At 42.6% G+C, this 27,588-nt stretch overlaps 1 protein-coding gene across 4 annotated transcripts in view; it reads left to right on the forward strand.

Moving 5' to 3' along the window:
• Positions 1 to 27,588, forward strand: part of LOC110520933 (talin-2) — a 153,824-nt gene that overhangs the window by 38,992 nt on the left and 87,244 nt on the right. For 2 of the 4 annotated variants that reach the window (XM_090226736.1, XM_090226765.1), the window contains exon 2: positions 5,627 to 5,675. The exons of the other annotated variants lie outside the window; for them this stretch is intronic. The gene's annotated coding sequence lies outside the window, so the exon portion shown is untranslated. The remainder of the gene's footprint in view (positions 1 to 5,626; positions 5,676 to 27,588) is intronic. 4 annotated transcript variants of the gene reach the window in all.

Raw genomic sequence — 27,588 nt, forward strand, 5'->3', positions numbered from 1 at the left:
GCCTCCAATTGCTCTTAAATATAAGTAAAACTAAATGCATGCTCTTCAACCGATCGCTGCCTGCACCTGCCCGCCTGTCCAACATCACTACTGTGGACGGTTCTGACTTAGAATATGTGGACAACTACAAATACCTAGGTGTCTGGTTAGACTGTAAACTCTCCTTCCAGACTCACATCAAACATCTCCAATCCAAAGTTACATCTAGAATTGGCTTCCTATTTTGCAACAAAGCATCCTTCACTCATGCTGCCAAACATACCCTTGTAAAACTGACTATCCTACCGATCCTCGACTTCGGCGATGTCATTTACAAAATAGACTCCAATACCCTACTCAGACTACATCCATTTTGCTATCACAGTGCCATCCGTTCTGTCACCAAAGCCCCATATACTACCCACCACTGCGACCTGTGCGCTCTCGTTGGCTGGCCCTCGCTTCATACTCGTCGCCAAACCCACTGGCTCCAGGTCATCTACAAGACCCTGCTAGGTAAAGTCCCCCCTTATCTCAGCTCGTTGGTCACCATAGCAGCACCCACCTGTAGCACGCGCTACAGGTAAATCTCTCTTGTCACCCCAAAACCAATTATTCCTTTGGCCGCCTCTCCTTCCAGTTCTCTGCTGCCAATGACTGGAACAAACAACAAAAATCTCTGAAACTGGAAACACTTATCTCCCTCACTAGCTTTAAGCACCAGCTGTCAGAACAGCTCACAGATTACTGCACCGGTACATAGCCCATCTATAATTTAGCCCAAACAACTACCTCTCCCCCTACTGTATTTATTTTGCTCCTTTGCACCCCTTTATTTCTCTCTCTACTTTGCGCATTCTCCACTGCAAATCTACCATTCCAGTGTTTTTCTTGCTATATTGTATTTACTTCGCCAACATCGTTTTTTAAAGTTTTTTTGTCTTTACCTCCCTTCTCACCTCATTTGCTCACATTTGTATATAGACTTATTTTTCTACTGTATTATCGACTGTATATTTGTTTTACTCCATGTGTAACTCTGTTGTTGTATGTGTCGAACTGCTCTTCTTTATCTTGACCAGGTCGCAATTGTAAATGAGAACTTGTTCTCAACTTGCCTACTTGGTTAAATAAAGGTGAAATATAAAATAAATAAAAGCTAACCAGCTTATACGAACGAGAGTTAGCATTTAGCAGTCATTTCTTCTTAACCTGAGAAGGGACAACTTCTACAGGTTATGCAGCGAAAACAGATAAATATATCCAAATCGGTCCTAAGCGACCAAATTGTGGGCCTTTTACAATACATAAATCATGACAAATATTGACGAATATCCACTTTGTTAGATTAGATTTGTTGAATATTGTCCAATCTGGCCAATGGAATGTATGTGTTCCATTGACTTCTTTACCACGTCTATTGCAAGTGTACCTAATGAGTTTACCAGTCAAATTGCCAGTGTTAGAGGTTCCAAGCCCATTATATCAATCGTGTGCTGCAACACCTTGCTTGTTTTAGCAAGGGGCAACAAAGTTTAATCACGTTAAGAGTCCATGTTATTGCAGAAACTGACTCAACCGCACGAATGCCCAGCCGTCCCGTCATCAGGCAGCTGTTTTTGTTTTAAGAGAAATGCATAGAAAAGACATTGTGGTGTAGTTTGGGAACCATTCTAATGACCAGTTTGTGCATTTAAGGGTTGTGGATTGACTGCTGAAAAATACATTGAGGCAATATAATAAAACATTGATCAGTCTTTCTAATGGGGGATAATTCCATCAGAGATGTACTACTCCTGTTCTCTCCTGGGTTAGCTCCATTCAGCCCATGTCAAGACTGGGCTCTTCTCCCATTTTTCTCCATTACTTTTAGTGCTTAACGAACATGTCTTTCTCCATGATGGCTCTTTATCCCTCCCAGGGACGTTAAAGGAATTAGAAATCCTAACAATTTTATGGATTTATCTTAGAGATGATGAGAGGTTGGCTTCCAGAATGTGCACCATGGGCAGGCAAGCCTCCGGTATTCTGCAGATGTGAGGAGTGGACTGTTTGAAACTTGTTCCCCACTTCAATGGGTGCTTCACTGTCCAGAGGAGGCAGTGTGCAGAATTTATTGACACTTATTGACACTGCACTGTTTCTTCTGGAGAACAAAATAATCGCCATAATATAATCGTCTCTACCTCTTTCGTTTTCTTTGAGGGTTGTTGACATAGTATTTTAGTGTGTTTTTATTACATTTTTTACCTAATGGGTCCACTATGTGTACTTATTAGCCAACATAGATCTTTGGGTAAAAAATCCCCTATGCCCAAGTAAAATGTTTGTTCTGTCGACCATCAGGAATTGTCAGTAGTACTATTGAGAGCCCTCCTCTAAGAATACTGTTTAGAATGTATATAGGACTTTATAAACTGGGTGGTTTGAGACCTGAATGCTGAATGGCTGACAGCTGTGGTATATCAGACCATATACCACTGGTATGACAAAACATTTATTTTTACTGCTCTAATTACGTTGGTACCTAGTTTATAATAGCAATAAGGCACCTTGGGGTTTTGTGATAAATGGCCAATATACTACGGCTAAGGGACCAGGCACACCACCTCGGGCCGTATTGCTTAATTATAGCCTATACAAAACAACTTGGGAGAGAAGCACCTCTTTGCTATTTTTCATATTTGGACAATACAGAATATGAGCAAAATGTGTGTCCCCAGTTTTGTTATATTGTTTTAACATAAACATACTGTATTGCATTTTCCTGCCACTTCTGCCTCTTATAGCATGTGACACACTAATCCTGGAGACTGTTGCATTTCTCTCTAACCAAGCACATTTAGTCCATTACTGTTATCTCTCTACCTAATTTTATACGTCATTTTGCCAGTTTATGAAGTGTTGTCTTGCATACTGAATTGTGCATGTAAACCGTGCTTTATATCTCATACATGGAGTTTAGCATCCATTGCCAGTGCATTCTCACCATTGAGGCATAGAATTCCCCCAGCTCTGATGAGGCCTTTTCATCTGCCTCTGAGGGAGTAATGGAGAGAGGAAGGCAGGCAGGCAGCCTGATTGTCTGCATGTGTGTTTGCTGCTGTGCATTCAGCAGTCTCTAAGCTCATTACAGTAATCAGGTTAAATAGAGGGGTTCAGGGGAGCACTTGGCCTCAGGCATTCTTCCTGCAGCCTGTGTGCCTGAACCTGTGATGAGGGGAGTTCCTATCTCTGACCCAGTGGAGAACCCTGTCCTGCTTTGGCCCTGTCCAACTTCTAATGATCACCTCAAACAGCCTTTGTGTGTGAAGCATGCACACTGTGACATTCAACTGCACCCACGCTGTCATAATGATTGCCTTGTAATTGTAAGGCCCCTCGGAATCAGACATTCCTCCGCAAGTGTGTGATTGTTTTCTAACACTACCCACTCACAGTGACACATTTAGTAAATACGCAATATTATCCTCTGTAATTACATCCTTTTTTTTGGGGGGGGGGGATCAATTATGAACAAATTCTTATTAACAATTACTACATGGCCAATGAAAACTGGGATGTACGGTGCATTAAAAATAATATAACAAAAAAATATTTGAAATAACAGGATAAGACAGACATCACAACACAGAAGGATGGGTAAATATGACAAACACTAAAGTTAATAGAGAACAGTTACAGCACAAGGAGAACAGCTATCACAGCAGGACAGAAACACATGGCAACAACTCAGCGTTTAGTGAAAATGTTTGTCTTGCACAGATTAAATCATTGATAAACCGTTGATCATTTCACAGCTAAGCTTTTAGCTTACCTAGTGATGTTACCTTTTGAGCTGTTGGGAAATCTTAATGTAATATGTCTATTTATGTTGTTTATTTTGTTTTTGTCTCAGTATGCATTACCGGTCAAAAGATTTAGAACACCTATTCATTCAAGGGTTTTTCTTTATTTGTACAATTTTCTACATTGTAGAATAATAGTGAAGACATGAAAACTATAAAATAACACGTATAGAAATGTGTAGTAACCAAAAAAGTGTTAAACAAATTCTTCAAATAGCCACCCTTTGCCTTGATGACAGCTTTGCACACTCTTGGCATTCTCTTAACCAGCTTCACCTGGAATGTTTTTCCAACAGTCTTGAAGGAGTTCCCACATGCTGTGCACTTGTTGGCTGCTTTTCCTTCACTCTGTGGTCCGACTCATCCCAAACCATCTCAATTTGGTTGGGGTCTGGAATTGTGGAGGCCAGGTCATCTGATGCAGCACTCCATCACTCTTCTTCTTTGTCAAATAGCCCTTACACAGCCTGGAGGTGTGTTGGGTCATTGTCCTGTTGAAAAATAAATGATAATCCCACTAAGGCCAAACCAGATGGGATGGCGTATCGCTGCAGAATGCTGTGGTAGCCATGCTGGTTAAGTGTGCCCTTAATCCTAAATAAATCACAGACAGTGTCACCAGCAAAGCACCCCCACACCATAACACCACCACCTCCATGCTTCATGGTGGGAACCACAGATGCGGAGATCCTCCGTTCACCTACTCTACTTCTCACAAAGACACGGTGGTTGGAACCAAAAATCTCCAATTTGAACTCATTAGACCAAAGGTCAAATTTCCACCAGTCTATTGCTTGTGTTTCCTGGCCCAGCAGTCTCTTCTTTATATTGGTGTCCTTTAGTAGTGGTTTCTTTGCACAGTGTTCTATGAACAGTTGATGTTGAGATGTCTGTTACTTGAACTCTGTGAAGCATTTATTTGGGCTGAAATATCTGAGGCTGTAAACTCAACTAAACAAACATATCCTCTGCAGCAGAGAGCTGCATAGGGCTTGATGGTTTTTGCGACAGCCCTGGAAGAGATGTTAAAGTTCTTGAAATGTTCCGTATTGACTGACCTTCATGTCTTAAAGTAACAACGGACTGTCGTTTCCCTTTGCTAATTTGAGCTGTTCTTGCCATAATATGGACTTGGTCTTTTAATATTCCTCTTGGACTTGCCCCCCCCCCCCCCCCCCCCCACACACACACACACACACCTTGTCAATGCACAACTGATTGGCACAAATGCATTAAGATGGAAATAAATTCCACAAACTAACTTTCAAGAAGGCACACCTGTTAATTGAAATGCATTCCAGGTGACAACCTCGTGAAGTTGGTTGAGAGAATCCCAAGAGTGTGCAAAGCTGTTGTCAAGGCAAAGGGTGGCTTTTTGAAGAATCTCAAATATAAAATATATTTTCATTTGTTAACAATTGTTTTGGTTACCACATGATTCCATGTGTTATTTTGTAGGTTTGATGTCTTCACTATCATTCTACAATGTAGAAAATAGTAAAAATAAAGAAAAACCCTTGAAATGAGTAGGTGTTCTAAAACGTTTGACCGGTAGTGTATATGGCAATTACTTTTCCATTTTATGTTACTGTGTCATCTAAGAATGCACTGAAGATAAACCACACACTGCTTTGCTTGATCATTAAGTGTATGTTTTGAGACAATTATGGCTCTTATGGAATGGTTATGGGTTGTCTTTTAGTAGGAGAATTTGCTCTTCTGAGAAGTGGTGATTCAGCAACATTGTCAGCCGTGCATATTTCCTTCCTGTAGCTTACTGGGTCTTTGTTTCTTTCCAGCTGTAAAAACCTGCTTAAATCCTTGGCCATTTTATGATTCAGCAATAAGGTAAGGCTTTGGTATTTTCTCTCTCATCAAGGGAATTCAGCAGTTGGGGTCTTCCTGGGGCATACATCTACACATATACAGACAACCCTGAGGCTGAAGACAGGAACAAGTACAAGAACTCCTGCTTCGACCCCTGCAGAGTCATCAAACGGGCGAAAGGACAATATAGGAATAAGGTGAAATGATATTACAAAGGCTCTGACACCTGTCGCATGTGACGGGCTACAGTCCAATACGGATTACAAAGGAAGACACAGCCATGATCTGCCCAACGATGCCTCTCTACCAGACGAACTCAATGCATTTTATGCACGCTTTAACAACACTGTGCTGTGCATGAGGGCCCTCAGTGACCCAGAGGACTGGGTGATCTTGTCTTTAATCAGGTCAACACTGGCACAGTATTCCAGGGTGTGTTCTCGGAGCATGCGCAGAACAGCTGGCAGGCATACTCACGGTCATTTTCGATCTCTCCTTGTTCTAGTCTGTATTCCCCACATCCCTAAAGCTGACCACCATCATTTCTGTTCCCAAGAACTGAGGCCTCATGCCAAAAAGACTACAGCCCTCTTGCACTCACATCTGTAATCATGAAGCGCTTCAAAAGGATGGTTATGGCACACATCAACTCCATCCTAAATACCCGAGACCCACTCCAATTTGCATACCGCCCCAACAGATCTATAGACAATGCAACCTCAGTTGCACTCAATTGCCCTCACCCACCTAGATAAGATGAATACCTTAGTTGCTGTTCATTTACAGCTCAGTATTGAACACCATTGTCCCTTCCCAAGCTTGTAACCAAACTTAGGACCCTGGAACTGAACAATTCCCTCTGCAACTGGATCCTGGACTTCCTGACGGGCCGACCCTAGGTGATGAGGGTAGGCAACATCGCCTCCACCATGCTGATCCTCAACACGGGGGTCCCACAGGGGTGTGTGCTTAGTCCCCTCCTGTACTCCCTGTTCACCCACAACTGCGTGGTCACGCATGACTCCTACACGATCATCAAGTTTGCTGATGACATGACAGTGGTCGGTGACAATTTGACAGCCTACAGGGAGGAGGTCAATGACCTGGCAGTGTGGTGCTGGGACAACAACCTCTCCCTCAACGTCAGAAATACCAAGGGGCTGATCGTGGACTACAGGAAAGGGGGAGAGGGGGCAGCTTCAAGTTCCTCTGTGTCCAAATCACTATGGACTTAAAATGTTCCACGCACAGTCGTAAAGAAGGAGCGACAGCGCCTATTCTCTCTCAGGCGGTTGAAGGTTTGGCATGGGTCCTCAAATCCTCAAAACCTTCGACAGCTTCACCATTGACCGCATCTTGACTGGCTGCATCACGGCTTGGTATGGCAACAGCACCGCCCTCGATCACTTGGCCCTACAGAGGGTGTTGCGGACAGCCCAGTACATCACTGTGGCCTAGCTCCCTGCCATCCAGGACTTATTTATCAGGCAGTGTAAAAGAAAGGCCCGGAAATTGTTAGACTCCAGCCACCCAGGCCATAGACTGTTCTCTCTGCTTCTGCATGGCAAGCGATACCGGTGCATCAAGTCTGACACCAACAGGCTCCTCAACAGCTTCTGTCCCCAAGCCATAAGACTGCTAAATAGCTAACAAAATGGATACACTGTCTCTATGCACACTCACAGGACTCTACACACTCACACACACACTCACACTCGCTTAATTTACTCACACATAACATGCACATATTTATACTGACTCCACACACGCATACACACTCACATACAGTCAGCATATACAGTACGTTGCTGCTACTCTGTTTATCATATGTTGATGCCTAGTCACCTTACCCCTATACGTCTATACCTTACCTATATCACTCCAGTATCCCTTCACATTGCAAATATGGTATTGGAACTGACCCTGTATATAGCTTGCTTATTTCTCGTGTTCTTCTTATTTATACATATTTTTTCAGTGTGTTTTCTATCTTATGTTGTTTTTAGTACTACATAGTTTTTTTTCACAAAGTTGCAATTGCGATTTGGGTGAACTGTTGGAATCATGGAAATAGAATGATTATACTAATTCTATAGTTAAAATATAATATTGGGCACATTGAATACGGTGTTTGACATGACAACCAAGGAAAATGCCAGAGACGAGTTAGGGTAGAAACCGAAGTGTTAAGTGTTTTCTAGGGGATACTATAATCTTTGGCTACATTTTAATGTTTTCATCTTACCTAGTTCATGCTAACATACTCATGCTTTGCATATTCCTCTTTGATTTAGAAGATACAGTTGCACAAACATGCTGATTTTAGGTCTACACTGTCACTGGTGTTATCAGGCTGCATTGATAATTATGTTTGTTCTGACTAGCCAGCTCACTAGCAATCAGCATTAGCGGCTTACACGACTTAGGCCAAACTTGCTAAGAAAAGACAAACTAGATGTTTGCAGAATTAAGAAACACAAACTAATAGTGTAATTATAGAATGCTAGTGGATTTATATTAAGAAGTAAAGTGGAAACAGCATTGTTGTCATCGACATTGTTGCCTGTGGTGCATTGACCATGAAGACCAAACGCAAGTGTCTCGTGGTCAAGGAACAACAAATGCGCTCCTTGAATGATAGGGGGCGAAGTAAACTATAAAAATGGACGTTACACACGGCGTATCACATTTCACAAACCAAACATTCAAATATGGTTATAGAAGGTAAAGTTAAAAAAACAAACCAGTCCGTGCATCAATACCGGTATATCGTAAAAAAATACAGTATATCACCCAGCCCTAGTTGAGCGTGAAAAACCCAGCAATGTTGAGGTTCTTTACACAAACCGGTTTGTGTAAAGGTTCAAAGGCACGTAAATATTTTATCTTACCCATTCACCTTCTGAATAGCACACATAATATACTGTACATAACCCATGTCTCAATTGTCTCAAGCCTTACAAATTATTCTTTAACCTGTGTCCTCCCCTTCATCTACACTGATTCAAGTGCATTTAACAAGGGACATCAATAAGGGATCATAGCTTTCACCTGGATTCATCTGGTCAGTCTTTGTCATGGAACGAGAACGTGTTCTTAATGTTTTGTACACGCTCTATATATATTTTTTTTAAATGGCAGTGATTTGCATACAGGGGAAACACTGACAGTTGACTCATGTCAAGAATTATATTAAGTGGCTTTTGTTAGTCTTTGCTTGGGCCTGTGCTGTGAATGTCTGACTGCACAGCGAAGGCCTTTAAGGGTTTTCTCACTGCACGGCGCTGACAGAAGCCACCTGACCTGGGAATTGCCCCAAAATGTTGTTGCTATGGTAACCTTCAGATGTGAAGCATGAAATAGTGTGCCTGCGAGTCCTTAACTAAGTGTGGCAGCATCCTTCATGTGCTCAAATCCCTAATCGCTGGACAGAGGAGGCAGACTCAATGTTGCAGGACTGTTTTGAGAATATTGATTGGTAAATGTTCAAAGATTCATCCCACCAAGACTCATCCATCAAACATTGAGGAATATCACAGGAATCTCACAGGCTTCGTTACGAATTGTGTTGATGGTATACCCACAATAACAATCCGGACATACCCCAACCAAAAACCCTGAATGAAATTCGTACCATGATGAGAGCCCATACTGCAGCATTCAGTGTCAGCAGAATGAACCCTGACAACTCGGTGGCTCAGGGCAAGCAGGTACGAGCGGCGCAAATCCATTAGGGGTGCAAAAAGACCATGCAAACTCAAACTTTAATCAATATGTGATAACTCAGACTCTCGACACGTGGTAAGGACTACAGGCTATCACTGACTACAAAGGCAAATCCAGCTGTGTGGTTCCCACCGTAGCCTCCCTCCAAGGAACTTAACACATTTTATGCTCGCTTTAAGGCAGAAAATAGAGCCATTCAGGAAGGCTCTCACCGTTCCGGATGACCAGGTGCTTTCTCTCTCCGAGGCTAACATGAGGAAAACCCTTGCGTGAATACTCACTAAGCCCAGGCCCAGATGGCATCCCTGGCCACGTCTTCAGAGTGTGCGCTGACCAGCTGGCGGGCGTCTTCTCAGACATCTTCAACCTGTCCCTGTCCCAAGCTGTAGTCCCCACTTTCTTCATCCTCCCAGTCCCCAAGAAAACCAATGTGAAATGCCCAAATGATTATCTCCCCATTGCACTCACCCCTGTCATCATTAAGTGCTTTGAGAGGCTGGTCATGGCCCATATCTATGCCTGGACCCACCGGAATTTCCCTACCACTCCAACAGATCCACTGAAGATGCCAAGCAGCCAACAAGTGCTCAACATAACTCGTTCAAGACTGTTGGAAAAGCATTCCAGGTGAAGCTGGTTGAGAGAATGCAAAGAGTGTGCAAAGCTGTCATCAAGGCAAAGGGTGGCTCCTTTTGAAAAATCTCAAATATAAAATATATTTTGATTTGTTTTTGGTTAGCACATGATTCCATATGTGTTATTTCATAGTTTTGATGTCTTCACTATTATTCTACAATGTAGAAAATTGTAAAAATAAAAACCCTTGAATGAGTCAGTGTCCAAACTTTTGACTGGTACTGTATATTCTACTGAGCCATTTTTTAACTTTATTTTCATTTTCTTATCTTGAATTTTTTGTTGCGTTGTCGAGAAGGAGCCTCGTAAGCATTTATTTGGATGGTAAATACCATGTGTATCCTCTACATACGACTAATAAAACTTGAAACTAATCCTGTAGCTCAATCCTCTCAATCCTCTCGTACCGCCTTAGTGGGTCCATCAGTCCAGTCACCAGCCCTGTCCTGGAGTGGCTCATTTGTACTCTCCCCTATAGCACATCCACATAATCACCACACGTTAGCTCTCCTCAGATGACTCTTCAGATCTAAAGCAGGTGTTGCACAATGACTGTGGGAGTCTAATCATGGTGATCAGATGTTTCGGTGGATTTCTGCTGGATGTTTGTTTTTCTTAATCAGAAACAGGGCTAGGCCTAGGGTCTGGTCGCAGGGCATAAATGCAGTTGAGGGGAAAAGTGCTTAAAAGGTAGTTCTGGTGACCTAGATGACTCTCAAAATGTGTGAATTGCAGTTCACAACAGTATCCAATTCTGTGATGGAGCTGTATGCCAAGGAGTTAACACAATCAAGTAGATTACCTTTCCTCTCTGCTACATTGTGGAAGCTGATATTTTTAGGGAGTTTCTCTGTTCTTTTCATAAAGTATGTTTGGAAATGTGGCCAGCACAGGTCATTGGTGCTCTGGTTGGTGGGCTTGAATCAGAGGGAAAGCGTGGATGCTGGCAGTGGAGTTAATGGTTCTCAGATGTCCGCCTGTGACACACCCAGACCCCATCTGAGACTAATGATAAGAAAAAGAGGTGAAATCATATGGGTGAAATGCTCAGTAATTGGGAGAAGGCTATGTTCTTCCTCATTCACTCAGTTTCTGCCATATTGTGTTCTTGATGTTTTGCTAAAACGTGTGTTGTCAGATGTTAATGAACATGGTTGGTGCTAATTTTCACTGAATACGAAATATTCATGTTACATAAAACAAGTCCTTATTTCAAATGAGAGTATTGGCAATACCGAGCTGTCATGGTAGGAATGGGATACATGCCTTTTGATATTTTGTGTGTCCTCTAAAGAGATTGTATATGGAATATTGGAGAAAAATAAATCAGCCAAGTGTGTCTTTGCGTAGCTATCTTCAGAAACGGCTTCCAGTTTGTCAGCAGGCCTCCAGCACACGGTACCCTTTAGGAGAACTTTCTGAAGTGGATAATATTTTGTAGTAGGAGAAGCTGTTTGTTTACGCCTTTCCCAGACAATTTAAACATTTGATTCTCCTTTGCTCTCAAACCGTGCTGCTGAGAGGAAAACAAAGCTGCTAGAAGTGGCATAGAGATACTGTGTGTTTGTTGACCAATCATGAATCATTTGGAGAGGGAACATAGCTGAACACAGTAAATAGCTGTCTTCCTAATTGCGTGTGTGGAAAGGAGTCTTGCCTGAGTACTTAATCTGCTGGCCGGCTGGCTGGCTGTCTTGTGAAGTTTTGTTTGGTTACTTAGCCTCCAACTATGTGTAAGAAAGTTTTACTTTGTTTTCAGACCAAGTGAGTCCTGTGAGAAGATAATTACTCCACAGCAGTAATCGTCTGTAGCAAGGCTGGAATGGCTGTACAAGCAGTAGTAGTGTCTAGATAAAAGGACAGGTCATACCAGCTGAACACCAAATTAACAGGGATCCTCTCAAAGCAGTGGTTGTTACTGTTACCTTTTCACTTCTTCAGTTTGTTCAAAGTACAGAAATAGCAGAAGGTCTCAGGTTATTAATACAATGTATAACCTTTACAGTTTTATAATGCACTCCTACACCAAGCACCCTCACTGAAGCAGTAAAACCAATATGGTAGTTTTACTGATGGGTGTTTTTTAAATTTTTCAGGCACACTTTGTGAAACTGGATCCGTCATCCTTCTCAATCTATTTTCCTGCCTCTGCTTTCCTCTATTGTTTTATAGCAAGTTGTCTCATACTGAACGTACACAGTTAAGTGCCCATTTTAGTGCTTTTACAGTGAATATAGCTCTTTATAGTGACATTGTTTATCTGACATTTGAAAGCAGACTTTGGTTCAAATGTTAAAAGCACAGCAGTGAATATTTTTATAAGGATGACCTTGCAGGCAGTGGCAGCTCTGAACCTGTGGTAACAGAAGTGGCCCAGCCTGCTCCTGCTGTCCATCCTTATAAGTCCAGGAAACGGTGGGCAATGCAAAGTCAGTGATGTGGAAACAATGGGCCAACAACATGCCCTCCCACTGAACTTCTGCCTTCAGAGACAGAGAAGGTTTGACTCAGTTATGATGGTTTTTATGATTAATAAAACATTCACAAGGACATTGTCTTTGAGTGTTCCAAATACAATATGTTAACTATATCCAAATACAATTAGTCAAAAACAGACATGTAGATAAGAAAGGGATCCACAACAGTATTTAAATATTACATTTTTTCACCTTTATTTAACCAGGTAGGCCAGTTGAGAACAATTTCTCATTTACAACTGCGGCCTGGCCAAGATAAAGCAAAGCAGTGGGCCAAAAACAATGACAGAGTTACACATGGGATAAACAAACGTACAGTCAATAACACAATAGAAAAAATCTGTATACAGTGTGTGCAAATGAAGTAAGGAGGTAAGGCAACAAATAGGCCAATAGTGGCGAAGTAATTACAATTTAGCAATTTACACTGGAGTGATATATGTGCAGATGAGGATGTGCAAGTACAAATACTGGTGTGCAGAAAAACAAAAACATATGGGGATGAGGTAGGTAGTTGATTGGATGGGCTGTATACAGCTGCAGCGATCGGTAAGCTGCTCTGACAGCTAACGCTTAAAGTTAGTAAGGGAGATAAGTATCCAACTTCAGTGATTTATTTATTTGGCAAATCGTTCCAGTCATTGGCAGCAGAGAACTGGAAAGAAAGGCAGCCAAATGAGTTGTTGGCTTTGGGGATGACCAGTGAAATATACCTGCTGGAGCGCGTGCTACGGGTGTGTATTGGTGACCAGTGAGCTGAGATAAGGCAGAGCTATACCTAGCAAAGACTTGTAGATGACCTGGAGCCAGGTAGGGTGTTGGAGGCTAATTTGTAAATCAAATGTATTTATAAAGCCCTTCTTACATAAGCTGTACAGAAACCCAGACTAAAACCCCAAACAGCAAGCAATACAGGTGTGGCACAGTGGCTAGGAAAATCTCCCTAGAAAGGCCAGAACCTAGGAAGAAACCTAGAGAGGAACCAGGCTATGAGGGGTGGCCAGTCCTCTTCTGGCTGTGCTGGGTGGAGATAATAACAGAACATGGCCAAGATCAAATGTTCATAGATGACCAGCAGGGTCAAATAATAATAATAATAATCACAGTGGATGTTGAGGGTGCAACAGGTCAGCACCTCAGGAGTAAATGTCAGTTGGCTTTTTATAGCTGATCATTCAGAGTATCTCTACCGCTCCTGCTGTCTCTAGAGAGTTGAAAACAGCAGGTCTGGGACAAGGTAGCAGGTCCGGTGAACAGGTCAGGTTTCCATAACTGCAGGCAGAACAGTTGAAACTGGAGCAGAAGCACGGCCAGGTGGACTGGGAACAGCAAGGAGTCATCAGGCCAGGTAGACCTGAGGCATGGTCCTAGGGCTCAGGTCATCCGAGAGAGAGAGAAAGAAAGAAAGAATTAGAGAGAGCATACCTAAATTCACAAAGGATAAGACAGGAGAAATACTCCAGGTATAACAGACTGATCCTAGCCCCCCGACACACAAACTACTGCAGCATAAATAACATTGCCGAGGATGTCAAGGATTGGTAGGATAGTCAGTTTTATGAGGGTAAGTTTGGCAGCATGAGTGAAGGAGGCTTTGTTGCAAAATAGGAAGTTGTATGGCGTTGAAGCTCATTTGTAGGTTTGTTAGCACAGTGTCCAAAGAAGGGCCAGATGTAAACAGAATGGTGTCGTCTATGTAGAGGTGGATCAAGGAATCACCCACAGCAAGAGCGACATCATTGATATATACAGAGAAAATAGTCTGCCTGAGAATTGAACCCTGTGGCACCCCCATAGAGACTGCCAAAGGTCCGGACAACAGGCCCTCCGATTTGACACACTGAACTCTCAGAAGTATTTAGTGAACCAGGCAAGTCATTAGAGAAACCAAGGCACCATTTAGTTGCTGTGGAGGGTGCAGAGCTGTAGGCCGGGGTTGGGGTAGGAAAATATGGCCAGCCGTAGATAAATGCTTATTGAAATTCTCAATTATCGTGGATTTATCAGTGGTGACACTGTTTCCTAGTCTCAGTGCAGTGGGCAGCTGGGAGGAGGTGCTCTTATTCTCCATGGACTTAGTGCCCCCGAAGAATTTTGAAAAAGTGCTGCAGGATGCAAATTTCTGTTAGGAAAGCAAAGGCTAGTTTTTTCAAACTGACTGTGTATTGGTTCCTGACTTCCCTGAAAAGTTGCATATCGCAGGGAATATTCGATGCTAGTGCAGTACGCCACAGGGTGTTTTTGTGCTGGTCAAGGGCAGTCAAGTCTGGAGTGAACCAAGGGCTATATCTTTTCTTAGTTCTACATTTTTTGAAAGGGGCATGCTTATTTAAGATGGTGAGGAAAGCACTTTTAAAGAATAACCAGGCCTCATCTACTGACAGTATGAGGTCAATATCCTTTCAGGATACCTGGGACAGGTCAATTCGAAAGGCCTGCTCGTGGAAGTGTTTTTTGGAGCGTTTGACAGTGATGCGGGGTGGTCGTTTGACCGCTGACCCATAACGGATGCAGGCAATGATCGCTGAGATCCTGGTTGAAAACAGCAGAGGTGTATTTAGAGGGCAAGCTGGTCAGGATTGTACCTGGTAGGTTATTTGATCATTTTTGTGAGATTGAGGACCGCTAGCTTAGTTTGTAGGTCTGCCGGGTGTTAAGCATATCCCAATTTAGGTCACCTAGCAGTACGAACTCTGACGATAGATGGGGGGCAATCAATTCACATATGGTGTCCAGGGCACAGCTGGGAGCAGAGGGGGGGTCTATAAAAAGCGGAAACAGTGAGGGACTTATTTCTGGAGAGATGGATCTTTAAAAGTAGCTCAAACTGTTTGGGCATAGATCTGGATAGTATGACAGAACTCTGCAGGCTATCTCTACAGTAGATTGCAATTCCACCCCCTTTAGCAGTTCTGTCTTGACGGAAAATGTAGTAATTGGGGATATAAAATATCAGAATTCTTGGTGGCCTTCCTAAGCCAGGATTCAGACACGGCTAGGGCATCCGGGTTGGCGGAGTGTGCTAAAGCAGTGAATAAAGCAATCTTAGGGAGGAGGCTTCTGATGTTAACATTCATGAACCCAAGGCTTTTACGGTTACAGAAGTCAGCAAATAAGAGCGCCTGGGGACACACTGGGCCTGGGTTAACCTCTATATTACCAGAGGAGGAGTAGGATGAGGGTATGGCTAAAGGCTATAAGAGCTGGTCGGCTAGTGCTTTGGGAACAGAGAATAAAAGGAGCAGATTTCTGGCCGTGGTAGAATAGATTCAGGGCATAGTGTACAGTGTACAAGGGTATGGTAGGGTGCGAGTACAGTGGGGGTAAACCTATGCATTGAGTGACAATGAGAGTTGTTGCATCTCTGGAGGCGCTAGTTTAGCTTGGTGCGGTCTCCGCATGTGTGGGAGGTGGGACAAGGGGGCTATCTGAAACATGTTGAGCAGGACTAGGGGCTCAGCAGTAAAATGAAACAATGAGAGCTGCCCTTAACTACAGTATACAAGGCATATAGACATTAGAGAGTGGCATAAAGCAATCACAGGTGTTGTTTGGGATAGCTAAGACAAAAACGGGTGAGACAACAATGGATAAACAGCTAAGACAACAACAATAACGGGTAAATGGTGATAAATGGGCAGAGAGGGTCAGTTCGAGGCTGGGGTCGAGGCTGGGGTCGACAGATAAACAAAATGAAGGTCCGTGTTAATGAATGGTCCAGCCGGCATCAGTTGTGTAGCCGAGTGATCATAGGGTCCAATGAGCAGCAATAGATGGAACAGGGAGCCGTTCGGTAGACGATTACTACGCTAGGCGAGCGGGATACAGTGTTCAGGAAGCTAGCGGACCGGGGATAGCAGATGGATCTTCACCACATCCGCAACGCAGAGGCCGGGTGAGTAAGCAGATCAGCAGACCAGTCGTGATGGATCGGCGGGGCTCCATGTCGACAAAGGGTCCTGGCCAAATTGACAAGAGGGGTATTGTAGTTGGTGTAATTCGTTTGCTAGCCGGGAGATGGGCCTAGTTTCGAGGCTAACTCGAGACTAACTGGTGCATGCTTCTGGACAAGGGCGTTAGCCTCAATAGCCATTCGGTAGAAGCTAGCTAGCTGCGAAGATCCGGTGTAATGGTCCAGAGCTTGCAGCAGGAATGTGGTGATGTAGTGGAGAAACGAAGCAGTGCAATATGCTCAGGGCTGATATCTCGCAAGTAGTGTGATTGTGATGTAGATATTTATTTTTCCTCGTGTAAGCATATCTAGCTAACATTCTTAGAAAATATCCTAGTCCATCACACATTGGGGCGCAGCCACTGTTTATAAGTTCCGTTCCAGTGCTCTTGATAATACAATTAGTATGCTGCTGGTAGCAGACAGCAGGTAGTCCGGGACCTGCCTCCTCTGGCCTTCTGACGGATGAGACCGAGAGAGAAAGGATGGCTGTGAGCTGAGGAGAGGAGAGGCTGGACCTGAGATTGCTTTTACTTGATTTGCAGGACATTACACATTGGCCAGGATTTATATGACTGGGAGGCAATGCTCTGAGCATGTTGCTAAATACTAATGCTCTGATGCTCCCAGTCTCCTGATCCAAAGGCAGGAGGAAGTTCATCTCTCCCACAGATTAATCTAATACATTTAATGCCGTATTAATGATTATCCCCATATGTTTAACAGTGAACAACTAGTAAGTCAATCAAACTATCAATTCATACTGTAGTAGTTGGTATACGATTCCCTGAATAATTTCTCTAAGCTTTGTTTGTAAATCACTAATATCCTGTACTGTACAGTATGTGTTTTTGTTAGGTAGATGTGCCCTGAGGGCAGGGGAAAGCTCTGTATGCACATTGAGTTTGTATGGCGTCTGTACTGGTTTTACTGTGTGTGAGAGACTGGAAGAGGGAGTATCCCAATGGTCTGTTAGCCTTTGGAAGCAGCAGCGCAATGATTTCATACGCCCACTTGAATCAGCCCAGAGGAAAAGCATGTTTGCTCTAGAACTGCTTTCTTTTCAGAAAGAGAAATCTTAGACTGATGTTTTGTTTCTGTAAGCTTGCCATAGCAATGATCCCTCCTTAATTACAATCACATTTCATGATGCTCCTCTCTCCGGCTATCCTCTTCCTCTGGTAATAATAGCGCATATTACTCCAATTGCAACCTGTGTCATACTATAGTTATTGTAGCACGCACCAGTCAGATTCACTGCAGGAGCAGAGAAAAGAGCAACATAATTTTGTTACTTGAGTCTTCTTTTTTTCCGAGAAGATGGAAACAATGACGGAAATAGCCTGGAACATAAAATGGCTGTTTTGATCTTGAATTTCTCAAAATACTCACATTTTCTCTAAGCTTTTTGTTACGGTGGTAAATAAAGCCCTACAAATACTGTATATCTGGGCTGCTCCAACCCAGTGGTGTTCGCAGACAGCAGCACTTTCCCTGACTGGCTGACATCGTCCTGACAAGGGCCTGGGGATGAGGGCAGAGCTGGGTGATATGGACAAAATATCATATCGTGATGGAAAGCTTTTATGCGCAAATATTGATATAATAACCATCATATCGAAATAAACTTGGGGTCACGTGATGAAATGTTGTGTGGTCCTCCCACTACGACTTGTCTGGAAATCGTGCAGGTTATTAGACTACAGATTAAATAAATGATGACCAACTTCAGGGTGGTGAAAGTGCAAGGTGATGAGCCTGATGCTCCTTTCCAACAAATATCAATGGATCTTATTCTGGTGACATGATCATCAATACTTACCTTTCTAAAAAATTAAAAAATAATACAAAAGAGTTTAATACATTTTCTGAGTCAAACCAGCAAAAGCTAGTACAATAGGAAAGCAAAAAATGGATATTGTAAATGCATAACTTGCTAGGTGAAAGAGTATATCATTTCTAAATGTTTGAAGGGAATCGATACTTGTTTGCCGTTTTAACAAATACTTTTTCTCTTTTGTCCATAATTGTCTCATTGTGTAGGCTATACGTGCGCTCTAGCCAACAGTGGGCAGATACTGTACAGCACTGTATCTGCCCCATGCATGCTTACTTTCATGTGCGCACCTTCAGCACCAGCGCTGCATCATAGGCACTATTCATTTAAAAAAACTACATGTGCGCAAATAAGCACTATCTTACTGCCGGTAAGAACAGATGATTGCCATAATCAAGTTTCATCACTGTTATTTGATGTGTATTATATTTAACAAACCAAACATTGAAATACTGTTATGTAAGGTAAAAATCAAACTGGTCCATGCAACAATACTGGTAGATAGCTAGGGCTGGGTGGTATATATCCATATTTTATTGAGGGGGGATGATCTGTGTCAGTCCTACTGTACCTCTGACTAATACTGTCAGCTGTCAGACACCTATCCATACACATCCTTTATCATCCCACTCACAAATGGGATTATTCACTTGCTACATATGTACGGTATAACGGTGTTGTCAGCTTTTGAATGAGTTGTAATCTGTGAAATGTGTTAGTCTCTCAGTCACACACAAACTATGACCCCATGCTACGCTGAGTGGGCTGAGTTGCAAGGCGAGATAGCGTGGCAGATACAAGCTGAACTCCTGACTCTCACTCATACTCACTATATCAGAATTTACACATAAAACCAACTTCAGGAGGATCCAAGATCCCAGATGTTATATCAAGAAAAATCGATTTCGTACTTTAATGCTCCTTAGGGATCAGCCAGTTAAGGGGCTCTGAAAACATCTCTTTCTCTACCCTCTTATACCCTCTTATGACCAGAGGGACCACTCAGGCTTGAAGAGAGTCCAAACGTACCCTCCCACAGTCTTGTTGGGTGGAGCCAGGGAATCCAGTCAGTTTTGGAGGCCATGGCAACAATGTGTGGCTGGACACAGAGACTGAAGAAGCGTCACCCTAATTTTCTCTGGGTCATATACAGTCAATGAAGTAAGCAGACCAGACCCAGCTGCTAATGCATTGGTGCCTTTCGGAGAGCAAACTCATTAAGAAGACCAGAACTGAGCATTTTTTTTTGGATGACTTGAGTGGCACATCTTAAATTATCCACCATCCTTGGTGTACAGTCCAGTGACTGACTGACTGCAGCTGTTGGGTGCTCTGCTCTAGTCTCTTCTCCTCTAGTAGCTCCTCCTACCTTGGCCAAGTCACATGCTGGTTCTTCATGTCTAACAGTGAGCCCAGCAAGGCTTTATTATAGTATACTGTATCCTGTAAGTGCCTGATCTAGTCCCTCTAGAATTATTTTAACAGTACATAGTATATTATACTTTCTTTGAATGTTCTGCAATTACAATGCCTCCAGACAGGATTCACACCCCTTGACTTTTTCCAAATGTTGTTGTTACAGCCTGAATTTAAAATGTATTTCATTTAGATTTTGTGTCACTGGCCTATAGTCAATGACCTATAATATTGAATTGAAATTGTTTAATTTAAATGTTAACAAATTAATAAAAAATGAAAAGCTGAAATGTCTTGAGTCAATAACTATTCAACCCCTTTGTTTTGGCAAGCCTAAATAAGTTCAGGAGTGAAAATGTGCTTAACAAGTCACATAATCGCTCAGTGCGGATGTTGCCTGTAAGCCATAGCTTCTGGATGGGGTATGTATGTATAGTCACTGTGGGGACGGCGTCATCAACGCACTTATTGATGAAGACAGTGAAAGATGTGGTGTACCCCTCAATGCCATTGGAAGAATCCTGTAACATATTCCAGTCTGTGCTAGCAAAACAGTCCTGTAGCTTACCATCTGTGTCATCTGACCACTTCTTTATTGACCGAGTTACTGGTGCTTCCTGCTTTAGTTTTTGTTTGTAAGCAGGAATCAGGAGGATAGAATTATGGTCAGATTTGCCAAATGGAGGGTGAGGGAGAGCTTTATACGCGTCTCTGTGTGTGGAGTAAAGTTGGTCTAGATAGTCTTTTTTATTTTTTCTCTGGTTGCACATCTAACATGCTGGTAGAAATGAGATAAAATGGATTTAAGTTCCCCTGCATTAAAGTCCCCGGCAACTAGGCGCGCCGCCTCTGGATGAGCATTTTCCTGTTTGCTTATGGCCTTCCACAGCTCATTGAGTGCGGTCTTAGTGCCAGCATCGGTTTGTGGTGGTAAATAGACAGCTATGAACAATATTGATGGAAACTCTCTTGGTAAATAGTGTGGTCTTCAGCTTCATGAGATACTCTATCTCAGGCAATCAAAACCTCGAGACTTAATATTAGATTTCGTGCATCAGCTGTTGTTTACAAATAAACACAGACCGCCACCCCTTGTCTTTCCGGAGGCAGCTGCTCTATCTTGCCGATGCAGCTTAAAACCCACCAGCTGTATTTTATCCATGTCATTGTTCAGCCACGACTCGGTGAAACATAAGATATTACAGTTTTTAATGTCCTGTTGGTTGGATATTCGTGATCGTAGTTTGTCTATTTTGTTATCCAATGATTGTATGTTGACCAGGGAGGTTTTCCAATGCCTCGCAAAGAAGGGCACCTATTGGTAGACGTTGAGTATCCCTTTGAGCATGGTGAAGTTATTAATTACACTTTGGATGGTCAATACAGAGAAACGGGTGTCTTTCCTAACTCAGTTTCCAGAGAGGAAGGACACTGCTCAGGGTTTTCACCATGAAGCCAATGGTGCCTTTAAAATGGTTAGAGTTTAATGGGTGTGATAGGAGAACATTGAGGATAGATCAACAACATTGTGGTTACTCCACAATACTAATCTAAATGACAGTGAAAAGAAGAAAGCCTGTACAGAATAAAACATATTCCAAAACATGCATCCTGTTTGCAATAAGGCACTAAAGTAAAACTGCAAAGAATGTGGCAAAGAAATTAAATATGTAAATATGTCCTGAATACAAAGCATTATGTTTGAGGAAAATCCAACATAACTCATCACTGAGTACCACTCTTCATATTTTCAATAAAATAACATGTATTGACTCAGAGGAGCGAATAAATGAGATTTCTATACTGAATAAAAATATAAACCAACATGCAACCATTTCAAAGATTTTACTAAGTTTCAGTTCATATAAGGACATTTAGTCAGTTGAATTACATTTTTATTGTTTTATTTACCTGTTATTTTACCAGGTAAGTTGACTGAGAACACGTTCTCATTTGCAGCAACGACCTGGGGAATAGTTACAGGGGAGTGGAGGGGGATGAATCAGCCAATTGTAAACTGGGGATTATTAGGTGGCCATGATGGTTTGAGGGCCTGATTAGTAATTTTTAGCCAGGACACGGGGGTTAACACCCCTACTCTTACGATAGGTGCCATGGGATCATAATGACCTCAGAGAGTCAGGACACCCGTTTAACGTCCCAACCGAAAGACAGCACCCTACTTGTCCCCAATCATTGCCCTGGGGCATTGGGATATTATTATTTTTTTAGACCAGTGGAAAGAGTGCCTCCTACTGACCCTCCAACACCACTTCCAGCAGCATCTGGTTTCCCATCCAGGGACTGACCAGGACCAACCCTGCTTAGCTTCAGAAGCAAGCCAGCAGTGGTATGCAGGGTGGTTAGGCCCCAATCTATGGATTTCACATGACTGGGAATACAGATATACATGTGTTGGTCACATAAATATATATATATTTTTTAAAGATGGGGTTCTGGATCCGAAAACCAGTCAGTATATGGTGTGACCATGCAGCACAACACATCTCCTTCACATAGAGTTGATCAGGCTGTTGATTGTGGCCTGTGGAAAGTTGTCCCACTCTTTCAATGGCTGTGCGAAGTTGCTGGATATTGACGGGAACTGGAACATGCTGCTGTACAGGTTGATCCAGAGCATCCCAAACCTGCTCATTGGGTGACTTGTCTGGTGAGTATGCAGGCCTTTGAAAGACTGGGACTTTTTCAGCTTCCAAAAATTGTGTACAGATCCTTGCGACATGGGGCTGTACATTAAATTAAATCAAAATCAAATTGTATTTGTCACATGAGCCAAATACAGTGAAATGCTTACGTACAAGCCCTTAACCATCAATGCAGTTTTAAGAAAATACAAAAGAAAAGTAAGAGATAAGAATAACAAATAATTAAAGAGCAGCAGTAAATAACAATAGATGGGCTATATACAGGGGGTACTGGTACAGAGTCAATGTGTGGGGGCAGCGGTGTCGAGATAATATGTACATGTAGGTAGAGTTATTTAAGTGACTATGCATAGATAATAACAGAGAGTAGCAGCAGCGTAGAAGGGGGGGCAATGCAAATAGTCTGGGTAGCCATTTGATTAGCTGTTCAGGAGTCTCATGGCTTGGAGGTAAAAGCTGTTTAGAATGCTCAAAAAGAAAGGAGGACCAAGGCACTCTTCATATAATTAATTCAAATGCCTTTATTTGTATGGCATGTTCAATGGGGAAAAAGGTTTTTAAAATCCGACGCGTTACGGCTGCATGGCCTTCGCCAGGGACTCCCTTTTACCAAAGAGCACATTCTGTCTACCTTCTGACCCATGCCAAATATTTTCAGTCTCCTGAGGGGGAATAGGTTTTGTCGTGCCCTCTTCACGACTGTCTTGGTGTGCTTGGACCATGTTAGTTTGTTGGTGATGTGGACGCCAAGGAACTTGAAGCTCTCCACCTGCTCCACTACAGCCCCGTTGATGAGAATGGGGGCATGCTCTGTCCTTCTTTTTCTGTAGTCCACAATCATCTCCTTTGTCTTGATCACGTTGAGGGAGAGGTTGTTGTCCTTTCACCACACGGTCAGGTCTCTGACCCCATCCCTATAGGCTGTCTCATCATTGTCAGTGATCAGGCCCACCATTGTTGTGTCATCAGCAAACTTAATGATGGTCTTGTGCCTGGCAGTGCAGTCATGAGTGAACAGGGAGTACATGAGGGGACTAAGCACGCACCCCTGAGGGTCCCCCTTGTTGAGGATCAGCGTGGTGGATGGGTTATTACCTAACCTTAACACCTTGGGGCGGCCCGTCAGGAAGTCCAGGATCTAGTTGCAGAGGGAGGTGTTTAGTCCCAGGGTCCTTAGCTTAGTGATGAGCTTTGAGGGCACTATGGTGTTGAACGCTGAGCTGTAGTCAATGAATAGCATTCTCACATAGGTGTTCCTTTTGTCCAGGTGTGAAAGGGCAGTGTGGCGTGCAATAGAGATTGCATCATCTGTGGATCTGTTGTGGCAGTATGCAAATTGGAGTGGGTCTAGTGTTTCTGAGATAATGGTGTTGATGTGAGCCATGACCAGTCTTTCTAAGCATTTCATGGCTACAGATGTAAGTGCTACGGGTCAATAGTCATTTAGGCAGGTTGCCTTAGTGTTCTTGGGCACAGGCACTGGAGGTGATGGCGGCGGATGAATGGCATGACAAAGGGCCTCAGGATCTTTTCACGGTATCTCTGTGCATTCAAATTGCCATCGATAAAATGCAATTGTATTCATTGTCCATAGCTTATGCCTGCCCATACATTAACCCCACCACCATGGGGATCTCTGTTCACAACATTGACATCAGCAAACCTCTCGCCCACACAAGGCCTGTTGGACGTACTGCCAAATTCTCTGAAATTATGTTTGAGGTGGCTTATGGTAGAGAAATTACCGTTCAATTCTCTGGCAACAGCTCTGGTGAACATTCCTGCAGTCAGCGTGCCTATTGCATGCTCCCTCAACTTGAGACATCTGTGGCATTGTGTTGTGTGACAAAACTGCACATTTTAGAGTGGCCTTTTATTGTCCTCGGCACACGGTGCACCTGTGTAATGATCATGCTGTTTAATCAGCTTCTTGATATGTCCATCAGGTGGATGGATTGATTATCTTGACAAAGGAGAAATGCTCATCAATGGGGATGTAAACAAATTTGTGCACAACATTTGAGAGAAAAAAAGCTTCTTGTAGGTATGGAATATTTCTGGGATCTGTTATTTCAGCTCATGAAACATGGGACCGACACTACGTTTATGTTTTTGAAACATTTCTATAAATTTCCTACAATGTCTAAAAACATGTTTTCAGTTTTTCATTATGGGGTATAACATGTGAGAGAAAACAAAGTGGAATAAGTCACGGGGTATGAATACTTTCTGAAGGCACTATAGTTGGAGAAATGTAAAAGAATAAGCTGTGCTCCTTTTTTGAAAGTAGTCTTAAGTGGAGCAAGTATCATTTTAGAACCACTTACATAATGATTGTAGAGGATTTACACTTTGTTTTACTCAATACTTACAAAACCCTCTTGTGTTTTATATTAGCTTAATTTAAAGTATTTATCCTCATGACTTAGGAATAAAGATTTTTTGGCTCAATTTAAGTATAAGTGGAGGTTCTTGTAGAGGGAAACCATCATATTAGCTCTACTAAATGGCAGAGTGGTTTCCTCTTAAATGCTTAGGGAGACGGGAGTCTATTTGGATCCCTGTGAAGCAGTGCTGGAGGACGTTCTACTTTTCTGGGTATTTTTAGCTAGAGTAAAAGGAGCTGTTTTCTCCCTGCCCCTGCGACAAGGGTAAGATTTACAATTTCTGTCAGCATCTGTATCTTCAAATTACATTAGAGGAAAGCCTATATCCTCTCTGAGCCAGCATCAGTGAAGACACAACAGCCTGCTCCTCGTTACTGTTTGAGACATACTACTTATATGTAGGGGTCAAATAGTGAATTTGCTGGTGGCTTAACGTCGCAAGTGCTGAACCGTTTGCCTTCGTTTATAGTACAATCGACATTCTCAACCAAGAACACTCCTACTTAGGGACTTTTATTCCATACTGTAACACGAAGTATGACAGTTCTTTCAAAGCCTCTCCTGATAACCTTAAAATATCCCAGTACTGAGTAAAAAGATGTTCAATGCATTGTCTGTAGAGAAGGCCAAACATGGAGGCAGTAGTTAGCCGCGAGGTTAGTCGGTTGGGCCAGTAATCGAAAGGTCGCTGGTTCGAATCCCAGAGCAGACAAGGTGAAACATGTCACTGCCCTTGAGCAAGGTACTTAACCCCAATTGCCCTGGGGCACTGGACAATGGTGACCCTGGCTGTAACCCCACTCCCTGCGGGCGTCTCGGGAGTTGGGATATGCAAGAAACACATTTCCATTACACACTTGGAACAATGAACACTTGTACAACAGTTAAACAGGACAAATATAAGCACTCCCAAAATTATTATTATTATTGTTATTGCACTGTTCATTGTTCATGGGCACAAGGCCAGTCTGAAGATGCCTTTGTATTAGAAGAGCGGAAAGTTAGAGTGAAGGCCTCAGATTGATGATTTATCATGGTGGTTGTATTTAGTTCAGCCCATAAATAGGCCAAACTATGGCTGTTTTCCGAGAACAGAAGTGGGTGTAACAAGGACATCTTGATATGTAAAGAATAGGAAGGTGATGTGTAGATTGTCATTGCTTGTGTGTGAGCCAAGTTTAAAGTTTTATTAGTCGTATGTACAGGCTACATGGTATACACCGTCCAACGAAATTCATACTTGCAGGTTCCTTTTTTAGTTGTATGTACAGCAGGTTTGTATTTAATGCACAAATAATTACGTTGTGTAATTACAGGATGTTTACTCTACTTTACATCTGCTCACAGGAGCCTGGAAATCCTACTCATACAAAAAGTGCAGTTTTTTATGATTAAGGTTAGTTAACCATCTCACTGGCTGTGCTATAGATGTGATATTTATGTGAAACATGTACTGTAGATGTATGATAAGTGTGACGATGCATCTGACAGAGTGATGTATCTCCTGTCTCGTTTGGTATTCACAACCCTGGGTAGTTAAAGAGATGGGTCATCATTTGCTGCTGCATGTTCTGTGGATAAATCACGCCTGGCTCTTAACTGAGGATGTATTTATGATGGCTGATTAATGCCTCTCTGCTAGCAAGCTGTTCTTCAAACCTCTGATTTACTCTTTTCCAATTAAGACACGTTACACTCGAATGTCATTAAATTCAAAAATAGCACATGCGGCTTAGCGGCCTTGAAATCAGATTGAATTACAGTCCTGACCTTGACTTTCTGCCTTAGTAAAGTGCTAATGTTTGTGGTAGGTTGTATTGTAGTCATGGGGCTTGAATGTTATTTGCTATTGAGAGCTGGTGTTTATATGATTTGGAATGAATGATATCTGGATGGAATATATCAGGTCATCTTTAGTGGATGTGACTGCAACTCCCAGAGGGTTATTAGCCCCATGTTGTTCAGACCTCATAAGAGTAATGGTATAGACCAGAACATGAAGGATATTGTAAAGTGGGATATCCTCCCTATCCTTGTCATGTTTTTACCAGTTGGCCAACAATATATATTCTGTTGATGTGTACACAATCCCTTTTATAGTGCCCCTAAGCATCACTTCACATACGACAGAGTGTGTGTGTGTGTGGCAGGCAGGCAGGCAGGCAGGCCCGGGGCATGTTGCCTGGGGTCACCTCTAGGCACACAGTAGGGGTGGGGGAGGCCTGGAACGCACACACTAGAGGTGACCCCAGGAGACATGCCCCAGGCCTGCAGCAGATTGACCTGTCTTTTAATCAGACAGGGATTGAAAGGGGGGATGAATGTGGAGCACAAGTGGAGGGTATAAAGATGAGAGAAAGGAACCCAAGGAAAGATTGCACTCATCAGCATATGACACCTTTCATCCTTCTCTCTCCCACCTTCTCAGAAAAATGCTGATGATGGATTTATTCTCGCCCTACTTCCTCATGCCAGTCACTTACAGATGTAGGATCTTAATTTGATCAGTCTTTTGTTGCTAAGAATTTGCAGATGAGCTTTGTGATTTACATATATTCACTGAAAACCCACACTAACATGTGGTAATTTTGCACTTTTCATGTAGCCTACGTTTGGCCAGCTAGTAGCCCAACCACCGATCAAGCAACATTATGGACTAAACGTTCAAATCCCGTTGCTGCAGGATTATTTTGCTGTGATAATATAGTTCAAATTAAGACCCTACATATGTTTTGTTTAATTAACAATCATAACTAAAGAAGTACATTTACTGAAGAAAATGTGTCTGCTTGCTAACTTTTTAAAAGCATGTATGGTTTTGAAATAAGTTACAGTAG

The sequence above is a fragment of the Oncorhynchus mykiss genome, chromosome 1, assembly GCF_057628025.1.
Source record: "Oncorhynchus mykiss isolate SJ-2025 chromosome 1, ASM5762802v1, whole genome shotgun sequence".
Lineage (NCBI taxonomy): Eukaryota > Metazoa > Chordata > Actinopteri > Salmoniformes > Salmonidae > Oncorhynchus > Oncorhynchus mykiss.